This window comes from Triticum dicoccoides, chromosome 5B (assembly GCF_002162155.2).
Source record: "Triticum dicoccoides isolate Atlit2015 ecotype Zavitan chromosome 5B, WEW_v2.0, whole genome shotgun sequence".
In the NCBI taxonomy this organism is placed as follows: Eukaryota; Viridiplantae; Streptophyta; class Magnoliopsida; order Poales; family Poaceae; genus Triticum; species Triticum dicoccoides.
Genome location: NC_041389.1, coordinates 715240652 through 715259374, shown reverse-complemented (window position 1 = coordinate 715259374; position 18723 = coordinate 715240652).

Genomic DNA, 18723 nt, shown 5'->3' with positions numbered 1-18723 from the left:
TTACGGCTTGACCTCGACTGTCGCCGAACACTACCGGGGGCTATTAACTGGCCTCCCAAACTAAATCCTCGATATTTTGCTCTTACATCGGAGCTAAGGTTTCATGATCATGCTTAGCATGACAACCCAAAGAAAGGAACCGATAGCGGGACTATTTTCTTTGGAAGACATTTCTTCTGTTAAACAGTAATATAACATGTCTCTCCGCGTACGTTTGTTTATAAAACCATATGGCCAGATTGCCTTGTTTGTTGTAAATCTTTGCCCTCATAAAGGCTTTATAAAGTAGGACAAACACTCCTCGGCTATTGGCCGAGGAGGTGGAAGCCGATGATCGGTCAACAAAGTTTTGTACAATGCGGATCCGAGCATTAATAACGTAAAGTACTTGGATACATAGAGTCATTACACATAATTTGTGATTTTACTATGGATATCAATCCTTAATTCGGCCACCCGTGCCCGCATTAAGGCTCGGGGGCTACTGGGCTTCGGGCTTATTATTTACAAATATTAAAGGGGCACATCGATCCCCTGATCTTGTGTTGCCACCCGACCAGTGTCTCGGGGGCTACTGCATTGCCTGTCCAATGCAGAAAATTTTAAGTGTAATACAGTCTCCGAGGAGATTTTGATCCTCAGGTTGGTCAGCCGCACCCAAACTGAGTCTTGAGGACTAAGCACGCCGCTTTTTGCGTCCCGAAGTATTCTGCCGAGCTAGGACTTGATCCTCAGACCGATTTTGCAAATCAACCTGAGTCTCAGCGGCTACAGGGATCAGCGGTGTTATGTCATCCTTCATGCGCATCACTGGTTTTAGACCGATACCCACCTTGAGGGCTACTGGCTATGTATCTCGGCAGAGAATAAATTGCACCAATCAAAAATATTGACAAAAATCGGCCCACATTCAGGGTGGTGCACCACCTCGGAGGCAGTCCGGCATAAAGCTCGGGCGCTAGTGGCTGGCTCCATAGAGGGCATTTCTGGCATTAAGCTCGGCTAAACTCCTTCAAACTTCTTTGAACCAAGGTGATTTACGACACCTCGGATACAGTCCGGGTTGGAGCTCGGATACATAGTCCGGCGTTGGAGCTCGTATGCAGTCCGGCGTTGGAGCTCGGATACATAGTCCGGCGTTGGAGCTCGGATACATTCCGGCGTTAGAGCTGGGAGGCAGTCCGGCATTGGTGCTCGGCTGCAAAAGATACCTCGAATGCAGTCCGGCGTTGGAGCTCGGACGCAAGAGGACGCTGCCGCCCGGGAACAACTTCAAAACCGAGGTATGGCATAAAAATAACAAGGCAGTGATAAAGGCCGGAAACTTAAAGCGGCTCCTCGGATACCCGATGTGTAAACTCGTCGAATGCATTTCGGCGATCCTCAAGATCGAAGATGAGAAGATTTGTTGAACCAGTTTTCAAGACCGACGACTGAAGATGAAGAACGGTTCGGAAGAATCGAGGCGGTTATTTGCAAGATTAAATTTTATGATGATACATAGATTGATTGAACAAAGATGAATAGGCAGCCAACATTCGAAAGCATGTTTAACTACGCATAATTGTGCTAAATGTCCACTTGTTTGGTTTTGCATAATCTTCTTCTGCATCCTCCAATGGTTTCTTCCTGCCATTCTGCAGCCCACCATCCTTGAATGGTCTCTTCGTAACCTTTTGCAGCCTACCATCCTTCAATGGTCTCTTCCTAGCCCTACTCAGCCCACCATCTTCTACATCCAAATATTCTCTTCTTCTGTATTTGAATCTTCCTCTTCTTCTATATCGGAATCTTCCTCTTCTTATGTATCTGAATCTGTCCCTTCTTCTATCTCCAAGTCATTCTCTTTTCGCTTCCTCCTCCATGTGCCCTATGATTTCTCCAAAAAAAAATGCTGCATAAATTGAAGAAAAATGTGTGAATACTCTCCCAGAGAACATACTAACACTGTAAGCATGTATGGAAATGAGAAATGAGATAAACGTGTGCACTAATTTCATTGCTTTTTTTCGTCTCATCCGCTCGCGCCTAGATTTAATTATCTGGTTGGATTCTTCGGTAGTTGGTCTCTCTTTTGGAACAATTTTGATTGGATTTTCCATGTCATTAGTGCATCATTCGCAAGCAGCATAGTAGTATGCCGACAAAGGAACAAATGATTTCTGGCCTTCATCCAAATCAGTTTTTTCTCCATCAACCAATATATTCCAGAGGAACCGCATCACCTGTTCTGACTGTGAATCGCTAGCTGCGGTTGGGGATAAAGCGTCACTAGCCATGTTGTGTAGTTGATGATACGTATTCATGTGATCAAACCATACATTAGTATTCATAGTCCTCGAAGAAGGGAACACTAGCTTGGCATGCATTGTCCAACTTTTCTTCTCAATTTTTTTGGAAATGTGCGTACACCAAGATGATCCAGAATGCAAAATATATGTGTGCATGGGTAATCCTCACTTTTCAACTTTAAACATTTACAAGTTGCAGCATCCATTCTTGCTAATCTGAAGAGACAAGTCACGTGATATCTAACATCCACAGACTTAGCATCCAAGCCTTGTGCATCCAACTTTTTTGCATCCAACTACTTACCATCCTTACCTTCCAAGTCATTGGGATCCATACCATCTAGGTTTTTTGCATCCAAGTCCACACCGTCCTTACCTTCAAAATCATTGGGATCCTTACCATCCAAGTTTATTTTCATGCAAGTCCTTACCATCCTTACCTTCCAAGACTGTAGGAACCTTAGCATCCGAGCCCTTACCATCCTTACCTTGCAATTCTCTAACATCCTTGGCATATGGGACTTTATCGTATGGGAGTTTGTGCAAAACTCCATACTTGACTAAACCATCATACCCCGCCCGATCTATGACCTGCCAATTTGTTCCTTCGACAATCTGAGGCTTTACCTCTAGAAACATCACAAGAGTATAAATATAAGAGGCAGCAATCTCCAGAGGGTGTGCACTCAGCTTAGTGAAGGGTATCGTATGTGATGCTACTGCGTCTAATGCTGCTTCATTCTTACACATTATGGATACACGGTGCTCAACATGCTACAAGTACTCAACAACTTACATCTTCCTGTTCAGGCGCACATGAGGCCTTGAGTTGAGAAACTCACTCCTCTGATTACTCACCATACCTAGGAAATATCTACCCTTTGTGTATGCCGCAACCCATTTATATCTCAGCTCGTACATCCTGTTAACCCATGGTTTTATTTTGAACCGAACCTTATAAGCCTCCTATTTTTCGTCAAACTCATCAACATCCCAACGACAGTAAATTAATTTCCTAAATTCCTCCAACTTTTTCTTCCAGAGGTTCATCACCATATTCTCCTTGATATGCCATGTGCACAAATGGTGATCTATTCCGGTCCAGACAATAGCTATTGCTTTAGCCATCGAACCATCCCCATCGGCGATTGCTGAAATGGGTGGCATCTGGGACGTTGCCTCCAAAAATACATGAAGAAAAGCCACTTGTATGATGCAACTGTCTCGTCTGACACTAGACCAACCCCAAAAAAGTTGTGTTGCAGTGATGGTTCAGACCACAAATGGGACAAATGGAAGCATGTACTTGTTAGACTGATATGTACTGTTGAACAACAGGACACCACCAACGGCAACATAGTCAACCCGGGATTGTGAATCAGCCCAGAATATGTTCCTCAAATGGCCTTCGCTGTCTGTTGTGTATTTCAATTCCGGGTCTGCTCTTCTCTATGCTAGCATATATGTCAGCAAATATCTGGCATCACTACCTTCTATCTTGTGCTACTTCTGTATTGAAACATGGTTATATAGGTTCCGATCTATAAATCCAAGCTTGTCGGGACATCCGGCGTTCTTCTCCATTACATTCATAATCTGATGTGTTCGAAGTCCACCGACAGCATACTCGATGACATCGACCTTTTGCGCATGAGTCATTCTACGATGAGTCGATAAGTAGGCAGCCAGGTCAGCAGGGACAAACAGATGGTTATGCTTGTCCACAAAATTCTTGACGAACTAGAGGCCATTGCTATCTTGTAGCTCAACCAAAAAAAGAGCGTGACACCCACACCGAGAAAGACCACTCGGTGTTCTTTTTTCTTTCGGCTCTATTAAAGTGCTTAAGGGCCCGTGATACGTCTCCAACGTATCTATAACTTATGAAGTATTCATACTATTATATTATCTGTTTTGGATATTTATGGGCTTTATTATACACTTTTATATTATTTTTGGGACTAACCTTTTAACTGGAGGTCCAGTCCAAATTGCTGTTTTTTTGCCTATTTTAGTGTTTCGCAGAAAAGGAATATCAAACGGAGTCCAAACGGAATGAAACCTTCAGGACAATTATTTTTGGAACAAACGCAATCCAGGAGACTTGAAGTAGACGTCAGGTTAGACCGGCAGAACTCCAATGCACCGCAATGTAATATTCAAGGACAACCAAGAGCCTAAGCTTGGGGATGCCCCGGATGGCATCCCCTCCTTCGTCTTCGTTCATCGGTAACTTAACTTGGAGCTATATTTTTATTCACCACATGATATGTGTTTTGCTTGGAGCGTCATTTTGTTTTGTTTTGCTTGTTGTTTGAATAAAATCTCAAGATCTGAAATTCTTCAATGAGAAAGAGTCTTCACATAGCTACATATTATTTAACTACTCATTGATCTTCACTTATATCTTTTTGGAGTAGTTTGTCATTTACTCGTGTGCTTCACTTATATCCTATGAGTAAATGGTTGAATGATTTGAATATGATAAATCTGAAATTATATATGTTTCATATGCTTATCCCATGGGGAGTAATGACTTCACATCTAAGAAGTAGAGGTGGTAAATTTATTGAAGGTTAGCAAACATTGTATTGGTCACTTGAACAATTCATGAAAGAATATTAAAGGAAGAGAGATTTCACATATAAATATACTATCTTAGACATCTTCTATGATTGTGAGCCATTAATTATTTTCAAACCTGAGAAAATTAGTTGAAATTGGACAAGGAAGACAACATAATGAGTTATGCTTGGGTATATTTGTATAGAAGTTATATTTTTATAGATCCTCCAACATGTGGTGCTTGCTATTTAGAATCCTTTGCTAGCTAAAATATTTGTATTAAGATGGAATACTGCTTGTGCATCAAAATTCCTTGAACCAAGTTTCTTCCATGAGTGTCCACCATATCTACCTATATGCGGTATTTACCTGCTGTTCCAAGTAAATTTGCATGTGCCAAACTCTAAACCTTCAAATAATAATCTGTTTTGTATGCCCGAATCGCTCATGTAGCGACTAGCGGCTGTCAGTATCTTCCATGCTAGGTGGGTTATTCTCACGATGAGTGGACTCCGCTCATCATTCACGAGAAAAATGGCTGGTAACTGGGATGCCCAGTCCTATGATCAAAAGATCAAAAACAAATCGCAAATAATTTAAACAAAACTCCCCAAGGATTGTTGATAGTTGGACGGCACCTGTTCTTTCGGACAAGCCGTGGAGTGTGATTGTTGGTGGAGGGGGAGTAAAATATTTACCTTTCTGTTTGGTAACCGCCTATATTGTATCTAGTATGGAAGATATTGGGAACTCTTGGTTGTTATGTTGACAATGAAAGCATACCTCTCAAAATTATTTTCATCTCTGTGTAAAAGCTTCGAGCTCTGGCACCTCTGCAAATCCCTGCTTCCCTCTGTGAAGGGCCTATCTTTTACTTTTATGCAAGAGTCAGTAGTATTCCTTCTCATTCCAACCTACTCTTTAGTTGGCAAGCATAATGTGATGAGAAAATATCTAAGCATATATGGCCATTCAAATATATTTGATCATGAACTATTATTGTTGACAATTATCTATATGATAAGTAAGTTGGGAGGCGAAACATTAAGCCCCTATCTTTCTCTGTGTTCGATCGATGCTATTTGTTCTAAAAATATGCTTTGAGTGGTAGCAACCATGGAAGACTATATGATAGTTGAGTATGTGGGATTTGCTCAATCAAAGCTCTGACATAGACCCTTCCTGAAAATAAGATGAATTGCAATTGTTTGATGACTGAGAACATAGTTTGCTAGTTTTCAAGAAAGTTTATGGTCTATGCTTTAACATGTGAATAGCTTGTTACTTGATCCTGAGAAGTTTTATGAGATGAGCTACTATTATGACATATAATGATGCTAGAAAAGGCGATTGAAATTATCATTGATCAAACTTGTGCACCTGCTAGCATTCACACTTCGTAAATTATTTCTTTTATCATGTACCTACTCGAGGACGAGCAGGAATTAAGCTTGGGGATGCTGATACGTCTCCAACGTATCTATAATGTATGAAGTATTCATACTATTATATTATCTGTTTTGGATGTTTATGGGCTTTATTATACACTTTTATATTATTTTTGGGACTAACCTATTAACCAGAGGCCCTGTCCAAATTGCTGTTTTTTTTTTGCCTATTTCAGTGTTTCGCAGAAAAGGAATATCAAACAGCGCCCAAATGGAATGAAACCTTTGGGAGAGTTATTTTTGGAACAAATGCAATCCAGGAGACTTGGAGTAGACGTCAGGGAAGCAACGAGGTGGCCATGAGGGTCCAGGGTGTGCCCTACCCCCTGGGCGCGCCCCCACCCTCACGGGCCCCTCGTGGCTTCCCTGACCGACCTCTTTCGCCTATATATATCCATATACCCCAAAAACATCAAGGAACTCAATAGATCGGGAGTTCTGTTGCTGCAAGCCTCTGAAGCCACCAAAAACCAATCGGGACCCTGTTCCGGCACCCTGCCGGAGGGGGGATCCCTCACCGGTGGCCCTCTTCATCATCTCGGCGCTCTTCATGACGAGGAGGGAGTAGTTCACCCTCGGGGCTGAGGGTATGTACCAGTAGCTATGTGTTTGATCTCTCTCTCTCTCTCTCTCTCTCTCTCTCTCTCTCTCTCTTTCTCTCTCTCTCTCTCTCGTGTTCTTGAGGTGATACAATCTTGATGTATCGCGAGCTTTGCTATTATAGTTGGGTCTTATGATGTTTCTTCCCCTCTACTCTCTTGTAATGGATTGAGTGTTCCCTTTGAAGTTATCTTATCGGATTGAGTCTTTAAGGATTTGAGAACACTTGATGTATGTCTTGCATGTGCTTATCTGTGGTGACAATGGGATATTCACGTGATCTACTTGATGTACATTTTGGTGACCAACTTGCGGGTTCAGTGACCTTGTGAACTAATGCATAGGGGTTGGCACACATTTTCGTCTTGACTCTTCGGTAGAAACTTTGGGCCACTCTTTGAAGTACTTTGTGTTGGTTGAATAGATGAATCTGAGATTGTGTGATGCATATCGTACAATCATACCCACGGATACTTGAGGTGACATTGGATTATCTAGGTGACATTAGGGTTTTGGTTGATTTGTGTCTTAAGGTGTTATTCTAGTACGAACTCTATGATAGATCGAACGGAAAGAATAGCTTTGTGTTATTTTACTAGGGACTCTTGAATAGATCGATCAGAAAGGATAACTTTGAGGTGGTTTCGGCCCAGTTCTTTTGAGCGATTCTCCCATAATCGCCGCCCTCCCCAGCTTTTCCAAGAATCGTCACTTCAATTTTTTTTTACAATCATATTTAGTTAAAGTCTAATTAGCTAGGATTGTAAAAAAAATATAGAGTGACGATTTTGGAAGAAGCTGAGGAGGGGGTTGATTTTGGGAGAATCGCCCAAAAGAACTGGCCCTTCGTACCCTACAATAATCTCTTCGTTTGTTCTCTGCTATTAGTGACTTTGGAGTGACTCTGTGTTGCATATCGAGGGATAGTTATATGATCCAGTTATGTTATTATTGTTGAGAGAACTTGCACTAGTGAAAGTTTCCTACCATTGCAATATCGTTTACGCTCACTTTTATTATTAGTTAGCTTGCTGTTTTTATATTTTTCAGATTACAAAAACCTATATCTACCATCTATATTGCACTTGTATCACCATCTCTTCGCCGAACTAGTGCACCTATACAATTTACCATTGTTTTGGGTGTGTTGGGGACACAAGATACTCTTTGTTATTTGGTTGTAGGGTTGCTTGAGGGAGACCATCTTCATCCTACGCCTCCCACGGATTGATAAATCTTAGGTCATCCACTTGAGGGAAATTTGCTACAGTCCTACAAACCTCTGCACTTGGAGGCCCAACAACGTCTACAAGGAGAAGGTTGCGTAGTAGACATCAGCCCGCATCCTTGTTTGCAACACTTGTATGTCCTTCTGTATGCATTTTGTCTCGAACATTTATACTTCAGATCATCCTTTGTAACACCAAAACATTTTTTTCTCGCATAGCCTACGTAGAACATGTAGGCTTCTTCCTCAATCCTGAAAGTCTTCTTCATGATCTCTAAGTATTCCATATACTCATTCAGGTCTGTATGTACGTTTGTACCACCCATGCCTTTATCATTAATTCCTTTCCCTTGCATGCGTACATCATCCATGTCATTACCATCCATGTCTATGCCATCCTTGCATGCATCCTCATTATACTTATAATCCATGCACATACCATCAATTCCTTTATGGTCCATGCCTACGAAATGATTGTACTTATCATCCATGTCTTTGCTTTCTTGCCTCTATCAACCTTGTCCATATCATCCTTGCCTTTATCATCCATGCCATTATGCTGCCAACGAAAATAGATAGTCAATATTACAGATGGATAGCATACAAAATAATTATGCACTACTCTGCTTAAACACTCAATTTTTTTTTCATATCGAATTCATGTACCTAACTTAGTCCTTCGGAAGCTCTAAGTAAGTATGAAATATTCCCTAACTAAATCTAAAAATATTTGATTGATTATACTTGCTGTAACTGAACATTTGATTTCTTCGGTCTATGATGTAAGGATATCACATAATGCTTCATGTATGCAGGTTTCGCTAAATTCATTACTGTAGTCTTCCATTAATCCTTCAAATTCCGTGATAAATCTACCCTCATAGATCAAGTATCTCGTAACCAAATAAAAAATAACTAAAGAATTCCATTCAAAATTATCTCCTAACTAAATAAAAAATAACTCCAAACTCAATTAAAAAATATCTCCTAACTAAATCGAAAATAACTTTTTTGTGAATCCAAATCTTCTTACAACTTTCTCATGCCACATAACCCTAAGTAAGTCCTTCAATATGTCCTAACTAAATCCGAATTACACTTCCTTTCACTCGAAATCTAGTCACAGCTTCCTCAAACCCTAAACCCTAAACCTCATATCACATATCCTAAATGCTAATCAAATCTGAACCTATTGGTACTATGCAGAAGGGACCAGACTAGATTAGTGATGGCTAGGCACTTACATCTGATAGGTAGGTGTGAAGATCTGGCGTGATAAACTTGATGCACGATGATGAGGATGATTTGGCCTCGCGTTAGGGAAGGGGGCATCAGACCTGGGAAGGAGGGGATTAGGCGGCTCGTCGAAAGATCTGGCGCCACATAAACTGGGGGAGGGGGGGTCATGTGCGATGGAGGGTGGAGTAGGAGGAGGAGCCGGAGTTCCACGGCGAGTGCGCGCTGTGGCGATCGGCGGCGATCGAGGGTGTCGATGTGTTCACCGGAGATTAGAGCCCGAGAGGAGATGATGAACCGCTCGAACCCAAATTCAGATGACCACACACGATGACGTGGTGTTATAATTAGGTGCAATGTTAATGCAATTAAGTGAATTGAAAAATTTAGGACGGGAATACCCTTGGACTGAATTGGACCAATTAAAGTTCAACAATCTTTTAGATTGAAAATACCCTTTGATATGTCTGCAACGTATCTATAATTTTTGATGTATTCATGCCATGTTTACAATATTTTTACATGATTTTGGTATGATTTGATTAGAGCTAACCCGGACTGACACTGTTTTCAGCAGAACTACCGTGGTATTGTTTTTGTGCAGAAATAGAAGTTCTCGGAATGCGATGAAATTCAACGGAGATTTTTTTGAAAAATATAAAAAATACTGGAACCAAAAGTTGTCGGAGGGGAGTCTCGTGGGGCCCATGAGGGTGGAGGGCGCGCCCCTATGCCTCATGGACTCTCCGTGGGGCCCCTGACTTGTTCTCGACGCCAACCTCTCCTATAAATCCCCAAACCTCCAGAAAATAACCTAGATCGGGAGTTCCACCGCCGCAAGCCTCTGTAGCCACCAAAAACGAACCGGGATCTTGTTCCGGCACCCTGCCAGACGGGAAATCATCACTGGTGGACATCTTCATCATCCCGGTGCTCTCCATGATGAGGAGGGAGTAGTTCACCCTCGGGGCTGAGGGTATGTACAAGTAGCTATGTGTTTGATCTCCCTCTCTCTCTCTCTCTCTCTCTCTCTCTCTCTCTCTCTCTCTCTCGTGTTCTTGATATGGCACGATCTTGATGTATCGTGAGCTTTTCTATTATAGTTAGATCTTATGATGTTTCTCCCCCTCTACCTTCTTGTAATGGATTGAGTTTTCCCTTTGAAGTTATCTTATCGGATTGAGTCTTTAAGGATTTGAGAACACTTGATGTATGTCTTGCATGTGCTTATCTGTGGTGACAATGGGATATTCACGTGATCCACTTGATGTATGTTTTGATGATCAACTTGCGGGTTTAGTGACCTTGTGAACTTATGCATAGGGGTTGGCACACGTTTTCATCTTGACTCTCCGGTAGAAATTTTGGGGCACTCTTTGAAGCTCTTTGTGTTGGTTGAATAGATGAATCTGAGATTGTGTGATGCATATCGTATAGTCATAATCGCGGATATTTGAGGTGACATTGGAGTATCTTGAGATTGTCTGATGCATATTGTATAATCATATCCGCGGATACTTGAGGTGACAGTGGAGTATGTAGGTGACATTAGGGTTTTGGTTGATGTGTGTCTTAAGGTGTTATTTTACTACGAACTCTAGGGCTGTTTGTGACACTTATAAGAATAGCCGAATGGATTGATCGGAAAAAATAACTTTGAGGTGGTTTCATACCCTACAATAATCTCTTCATTTGTCCTCCGCTATTAGTGACTTTGGAGTGACTCTTTGTTGCTTGTTGAGGGATATTATATGATCCAATTATGTTATTATTGTTGAGAGAACTTGAACTAGTGAAAGTATGAACCCTAGGCCTTGTTTCGAAGCATTGCAATACCGTTTGTGCTCACTTTTCTCATTAGTTACCTTGCTGTTTTTACAATTTCAAATTACAAAAATCTATATCTACCATACATATTTCGCGTGTATCACCATCTCTTTGCCGAACTAGTGCACCTATACAATTTAACATTGTATTGGGTGTGTTGGGGACACAAGATACTTTTTGTTATTTGGGTGCAGGGTTGTTTGATAGAGACCATCTTCATCCTACGCCTCCCATGGATGTATAAACCTTAGGCCATACACTTGAGAGAAATTTGCTACTGTCCTACAAACCTCTGCACTTGGAGGTCCAACAACGTCTACAAGAAGAAGGTTATGTAGTAGACATCACCCTTGGACTTTAAAAAGGCCCAATTAGTTTTATCCGTTAGATCACCCATATAATACACGTGCTCTGGTGTATTATAATGCATCGTGAAATTTCCCTTGCACGAATAACCATGACATAATAACAGTCTTTCATAATATAGTCTATTGAATTGTATAGCGGCTTAAAAAATTAAATATTATATGTCATATTGGGGCGACCACACATATATAACATTCTATGGAATTAAGACCACACTCATTGCACGTACCGGGTTAATTATCAGTACGACGGTTACTCATTATAAGTAGTCACTTGAAATGACACATATTATCTGGGAATGTTAAATATCCATTGGATATTCATTTTCCTGTAATGCACGGTGCTTGTGCATTGTTCCCTTTTTGGAGGCATCATCTTTGAAGCACCTCTTCCGTAGTTCTGGGTGTTGTATTGGTAGTTTGGGTCCGATTGCTGCAAGTGATGATCATTGTGGCAGGGTCTTTTTTCTTTCTCTTTCTTTTTTTTTCTTTTTGCTGTGTGTGTCCTTAATGTCTAGACTAGTTCTGGTCATTATGTTGGTGCAGAGGCTTAGTATAATTGGTATCTTCTTCACATTAATACATTATTTTTATCGAAAATCTCATTTCTGCCACATGTAGTTAAGACATTTAATCCGGTATGCTTATGAGGTGGGGAAGGATAAAAAGGATTTATTCCTTATGACAATTAAATACATCTAACATTCTTAAGATGTTGCTCCCCATTTCTACCATGGCACATCATCAATACTAAATAGGAGCAACCCATGCAGCATGTCCAGGTCAGAATATACTCACCTCAGCAATATTCCCACCCACGCCTCTTCGTTATTTTCTGTACTACACCCTCACACCCGATCGCTTGCTGGCTTACTCCCTGATGAAGTGTTTTCCCATCGGGTCCTTTCCATAATGTTCCAGCCACCATCCATTAAATCCCGTATATGCCCTTCCGTTTCATCCTCCCACTATTTCATACATTTAATCCAAAGGATTAATTGATGAGGCAGTCGAGCGGCCGGTTTATTGTGCTACGTTCCCAATTCCCATGCGTCTTCCTCCCTGGAGTGATACGATCCCAATTCCCATGCGTCTTCCTCCCCGGCTCACGCCAGTGAATTTCGACTTCGGCAAGGAGATATCAATCCCATATTTGCACTGCACAGATCGACTAAATTGAATATGTGTGCAGCTGCAGTAGCCGCTGGTGTGCAATTAGCCAGCCTGGCTTCTTGGCGCTCTGGTTCTCGGATTGCTCGTCATCATCTTCGCCGGCGAGCCTCTGGTAGTACTTTCCTCCGAGCCATCAGCTTTCATATTCCTTTCGAACGACCGGAGACATGGAAAATGATGAGCGGACAAACATGCAGGCAAGACAAAAAATCACTGGCGGCGCTGGCGAATCAACAACGGCGTGAAGGCTGAGCATGGGCATGTCTGTTTTTGTTTCCTTTTTCTTTCATAATCTTGGCGTCCGTTTTGTGAAGGGTCACCTTTGACTTCCCTTCTTAGCATGTCAGGGGATCTGATGGGTGCTACAGCATCAAGTGCCATCCTATCAGCCTGAAAGATCTTTAGAAGTTTATGATTCATTTGTTTTCTTCATTCGCTAATGGCTGTGACTTGGGAGTACTAATCATTATGTTTGATCCAGCTCAGGATTTTCCATGCCAAGACGTTTGGCAGCGGTGCTGAAGCTGGGAGTGTTTAAGTCAGCTCAAAGGATGGAATGTCCCATGGGGATACCGTGGACGGGTGTCCAGAAGTTCCCATTGGATGTGTTCCTATTCCAGGACATGAAGAAGTTCTGTGAAGTGATTAGCATATTAGACTTGCAAACCACGTGCTTGCTTCTTGAAATGAAACTTTTTGGTGTTAATAACCTCCTTCCGTTTCTCATATGTGGCAGCCAAGGGCACACCTCTTTTTAGTTCATTCAAATACCTTTGTCTTAGTATATTCTTATAAATATTTTTGGAACAAGATCCTTATCAATATTAAATCAGTAGAATTTGCATGGATTTGAGATCAGGCTCTTCATATGTTGCTAGGTCTAGCTAGGAACAATTGGCCAACCAATATGTATTATGAATACAATTACCAATGTACTTTCATGTTACTTTAGGGGAACACTACTTTCAGGTATCATTAATATCCAGTATGTTCTCAAATTTTTGGTGCACTGATATATAGTGGTTTTTCGTCTGGAACTGAATCTTAATGTTTTCACCCCTTATATATGATCATTCTATCCGAAAACAAGTGTTTGGAATCCCGCAGCAACGCGCGGGGTATCTTCTAGTTTAAGCAATTTTCTGAATTAGCCACACATGTACTGTTGGAGATAATCTTGTCATGTGCCTTGTGCACATGCGGCACATGCATGTGTGCACATCATGTAGTTTAGACGGTCATACGACGGTGTAGGTCAATGAAGCTTCAGTTGTCCACGGAATAGAGGTGAGACATCCAGCTGCCGTGCGAGGACGATATAACCGGTGGTGCCGTGTGATACGGTGATGCCGTGAGAAGCGGTAAGACGTGGTAAGGCTGGAGCATGACGGGCTATACGTCAAGTAGGTTGAGCTGGGTGACCCGGTAATGATATGTGCCTGTGTTTGGGTTGTTAGCTAGTGCATGCATGTAGTTTGCTCAGTTCAAGTAGTAGCCGAGTGAGTACCTTTGTTAGTTAGCTGCATGTGAGGTTAGTGGCTAGCTTGGTGCGTGTGCGTTTGCATGATGGCCTAGTCTTGTGCATCCTGGAGTGATTTTCAGAGTGAGAGCGGGTCATGTGTTAGTGGTTTGTGCAGTATGCATAGGTGGCATAGAAGCCGGGCAGGTTGTTGCTCTGGCAGTACGTGTGTGCAGGTTATTAAGTCTTGGAATCAGTTTGGTCAAGCTAATGAGAAGAAGAGAAAAATGTAGTACATGTGTTCTCACCAGGAGCGAAGGCAAAGCTAGTTGTCTCCTGGTGAAGTGTGTGTGCGTGTGGTTTTGTTTCATGGTGTGTGTCCTTGTGTTCTTGAGAGAAGAAAATAGAAACCACAAGAGAGTTCTGAGAGGAAGAGGAAGCGGGGATGCGAGGAGGCAGCGCCAACATGTACGACATCTATATGAAGGTTTTTCTTTCGAACAAAAAGAGCTCTCTTGTCCCAGATTTCCATTCAGAAACTGAAAAAAGAAACATATACTGCGTCACACAGACACGCAGAACACCACAGGTAACTGGCCAATCTGGCCAATCAGCCACTACAAGTTCCCATCATGCGCAGGCAGATCACTACCTATCCCATCATGCGCGGGCAGATCACTAGCTTATTACAGTGCCAAGACACACACGTGCGATTCAATAATAAAAAGACTCGCACACGCGATACAAATTTCAGGTAACAAGGCATCATCTACCAGAACAGAAAGAGCTAAAAAATAGAACATCTTGTTATGAAAGGAGCCTCGGAATCCCAGCAGCAGCATCGCCCATTGTCAATCTTGTGTGTCCTCGAACCCCAACCTCTGCTTCCTGCAAAGAATTCAGTTGCTACCCTAGATAGCAATTATGTCGCGGCTTGTAACACCTGTTTGCCTTCTCCTTTCTACATATAATCCAAATACGTAATCCAATTAGAAATCAGGAAGATTATTTGACTAGGATTATGCTGGTAGACATGCTCAAAAGTAGCACCATATATCTAGTGTGAAGTGAGTACATACATACCTGCTGTATAGAAGGTGGAGTAGGGATAAACAGGGCCGGAGAAGTGTTGACCCGGTTCAAACACTTGCTGATGCTGCCCGGACTCCAAGCTGATCATGAACACACCCTGTTCCTGCAAGAAAATGCAATCCAACTGCTCGGAGAAACCGATGACGGGCGATTTGATTGTGGCGTATAGTAGTTCTTCCTCGTCCTCATCATCAGAGTATTCAGCAACATCCAAAAGCTCTTCGCCATCATTTTCGTGCTGGGCATAGACATGGAGCGGGAGGAAATCTCCAAGCCAAACAAGGGTATGGCTAACCCATGCGCCTTCATCCCACGAGAACAGCACAATGAAGTTGTCAATGGCGCCGGCCAAACGCAACCGTCCGTCCCTGGCCGGCGCCAGAAAAAAGTGCAGGCCACGTGTAACCTCTGGTGTATCAATCAGTAGCAGCTTCTGCGTCTCCAAGTGAAATTCTACCACCTTTGTCTCCGCTTGACTCATCCAATACACTGCAGTGGCGTTGCCGGCCACGGCGCTCGGCTTGCAACCGAAGTGGAACTCCGGGTCCATGATCGCTGCCACGCGGCCGTCCCAGCTTCCTGTCTTGGAGCTGTAGACGCGGGCGAAGACGTGGATCGGCGGTGGACCCCAGCGCCTACAGCTGTCATACTGGCTGTACGCGAAGACGATGCGGAACGGCGACGAATGGCAGTCCCCGCCGTGGGCGTGATCCGCATCGCAGACCAGCGCCGCACCGTAACTCTGCCCGTCGAGGAAGCCAGCCGCCGGCGGGATGAGGTTTTGCTCGCCGGTTAGGGGGTCCCACACCATTAGCTCGCCGTGGTGGCTGGGGACCCAGGGGCTGTAGAGGAGCACGCGGCCGTGGGTGCAGCCGTAGGCGTGGAACCCTCCCTCATGGGCCAACGTCGGCAGCATCAGATTCACCGCGTTGCCTGTGGTGGGCGTGGACTTGAAGTGGAGATCGCCGTGGTAGGCGTCGCAGATGAGGCCGAGGAGTGGTGGGACGCTGTGGTGCTCCCTGCGAAAGTAACGGAGGAAGTTCTCCTCGTCGTTGACGAGGCGCCGCCATTCTTTGTGGGCCATGGAGACGAATGCAAGGGCACTGGGATTCGTCGGGAGACGGTGGAAGATGTGGCGGAGCAGGTCGTCGGGAAGCTGTTGGACTGGTGGTTGTGTCAGCAGGGTAGGCTGGTCGGCGCCGTCAAGAGGTCCATTCTCCATGACGACCGCTGCCTAGGGGCTAGGGCTTGAGGCTAGCTAGCTATGGAGATGTGAAGGAGACGAGAAACCTGATAGCTAGGGAGATGCGAGGGAGATCTCATATAGGCAAAAGCAAGTGATAAATCGGGAAAGAAACACACGTCGAGTAGAAATGGAGAAGGTGATTAACGCGAAAGAAATGCATGCCTTTTTTCGGTTTGGGAATTTAGAAAGAAACGCATGTCAATTGTGAAAGAAGGTCAGAATTAAAGAAAAATAAATTTGCACGTGGTGTATACTATAGTACGTACCACACAACAAAATTATGTTGGTATGATAGACTTCACTATTGTATGTCCGATTAGAAAAACAAAGACAGCTACCGTTTCAGTATTCACGAAGTGTGTAGTATTTTCTTCCATTTTTATATACACTAGCTTGGTGGCCTGCACACAAATGCGTTGGCAAAATATTTAAACCTATGTATGTGTAGCAATTGTTTGAACCTTATATGAAGACTATTTCTCTATACAATTCTAATTTTTTATTGAATATGTTTTAGTAGTTTCAAGAAAAAAATGTTAATGCTGTTAACAGAACTAAAAATGTCCTTGAATTTATAAAAATGTTCACATATTCAAAAAAGGTCATGACTTAAAAAAATATTGAATTCAAAAATTATTAACGGATTGAGAAAATGTTTCCAAATTCAAAAAATCTTCAAGGATTTTTATAAGTTTATGATTTGTAGAAAATTTTCACAATTCAAAAATTGTTCGCAGATTTGTAAAATATCATGAATTCCCAAAATATTCACAGTTTAAAAAATTATCATGAATACACGAATTGAAAATCTATTCATGAATTCAAAAATTGTTCGCGGAGTTGAAAAATGTCTGCTCACTCAAAAAAGGGTCAGGATTCAGAAAAGTTCGCATATTTGGAAACTGTTCATGAATTAAAAAATAATGGATTTGGACTTTTTCAAATTCATGAACGTTATTTAAATATGTGTTATTATAGAAAAGTCTATGGGTCAACCTGGCAATCAACGTCAATGGGCCAAGTGAATGGTCAACCGGCCAAGTCAACAAATCAAACTGGGAGCGAGCTTCTCTTTGGTTTTTTAAATGTACAGCAAGCGAGCTTCCCGTTGAGCCTTTTTTAGCACAGCACTGTAGGTTTTTATTGATTGATGGTCGTCAGTATACAAGCATCATGAGGTAGACACTATCAAGTATGTCTACCATAGTCTAAGGAAGATGGAAACCTGGCTAGGTTGTGGGCTTCATAGTTTGAGCTTATTTGTTCATGGACAAAATTACAGAGTAAAACAAGATTTCGTAGCCAAGATTTTCTTTACGATAACTTCATATTTCCCTCCTTGTCCAGCAGCAATATCGTACACCTCAAACAAAGATCCATAGCCAAAGTGAGCCCCTCTCTACATGCCAACACCTCAAGAATAGATGGATCAGTTACTCCAGGTAAAACAAGAGCTAAGGCTCCTAGGTAAAGACCATGAGCATCCCTACAAACAGCAGCAACAACACTTACCCGACCTGACCTGGAAAGTCCTCGGTCAACATTAATCTTCACAAAGCCCAGAGGAGGAGTCTTCCATTATGTATCAACTGTTGGTTTGGTCTGGTGGTCTGAAGATCCTTCAGTCCTTCCAGCTCTGAGATGTATCATGAATCAAATTCATGAGTATCTATAGGTATTTGAAAGTTTCCTTCAAGAATAGCTTTTCGTGGAGCCGTTCAGATTGCCCACATAGTGACCACCAGCCTGGTAATTAAGTTGATCATGTGGTAATGCACATTGCAATAGGATTTGCTTCTGTTGTCACCATCAAGGGCTTCATCAAGTCCTCATCCACAAGAGCCTAGACACAACGTGCCATGGAACACTCAAGGAGAGAGTGCCTCCATGAGTCTTTGGTACCACACATAGAGCGGCGCTGCTGGAACACATTTTACGATTGTGGAGCACATCTTCTGATGGGAGGGAAACCCGAGAAAGCCTCCAGAAAATCATGTGTAATTTTGCCGGAACCTCCACTTTCCATAGCTTGCGCCACCGCACCTTCTTGTCTTCAAAATCAGACGACCTCTGGAGCTCCTCCAGCCAATCTTCATAATGCCTCTTTGTTATTAACATGCGGTATGTAGTCTTAAGAGAAAACTGTCCGATCTTTCAAAGTTCCATGACCAAAAGTTGCTCTGGTTATTGGTG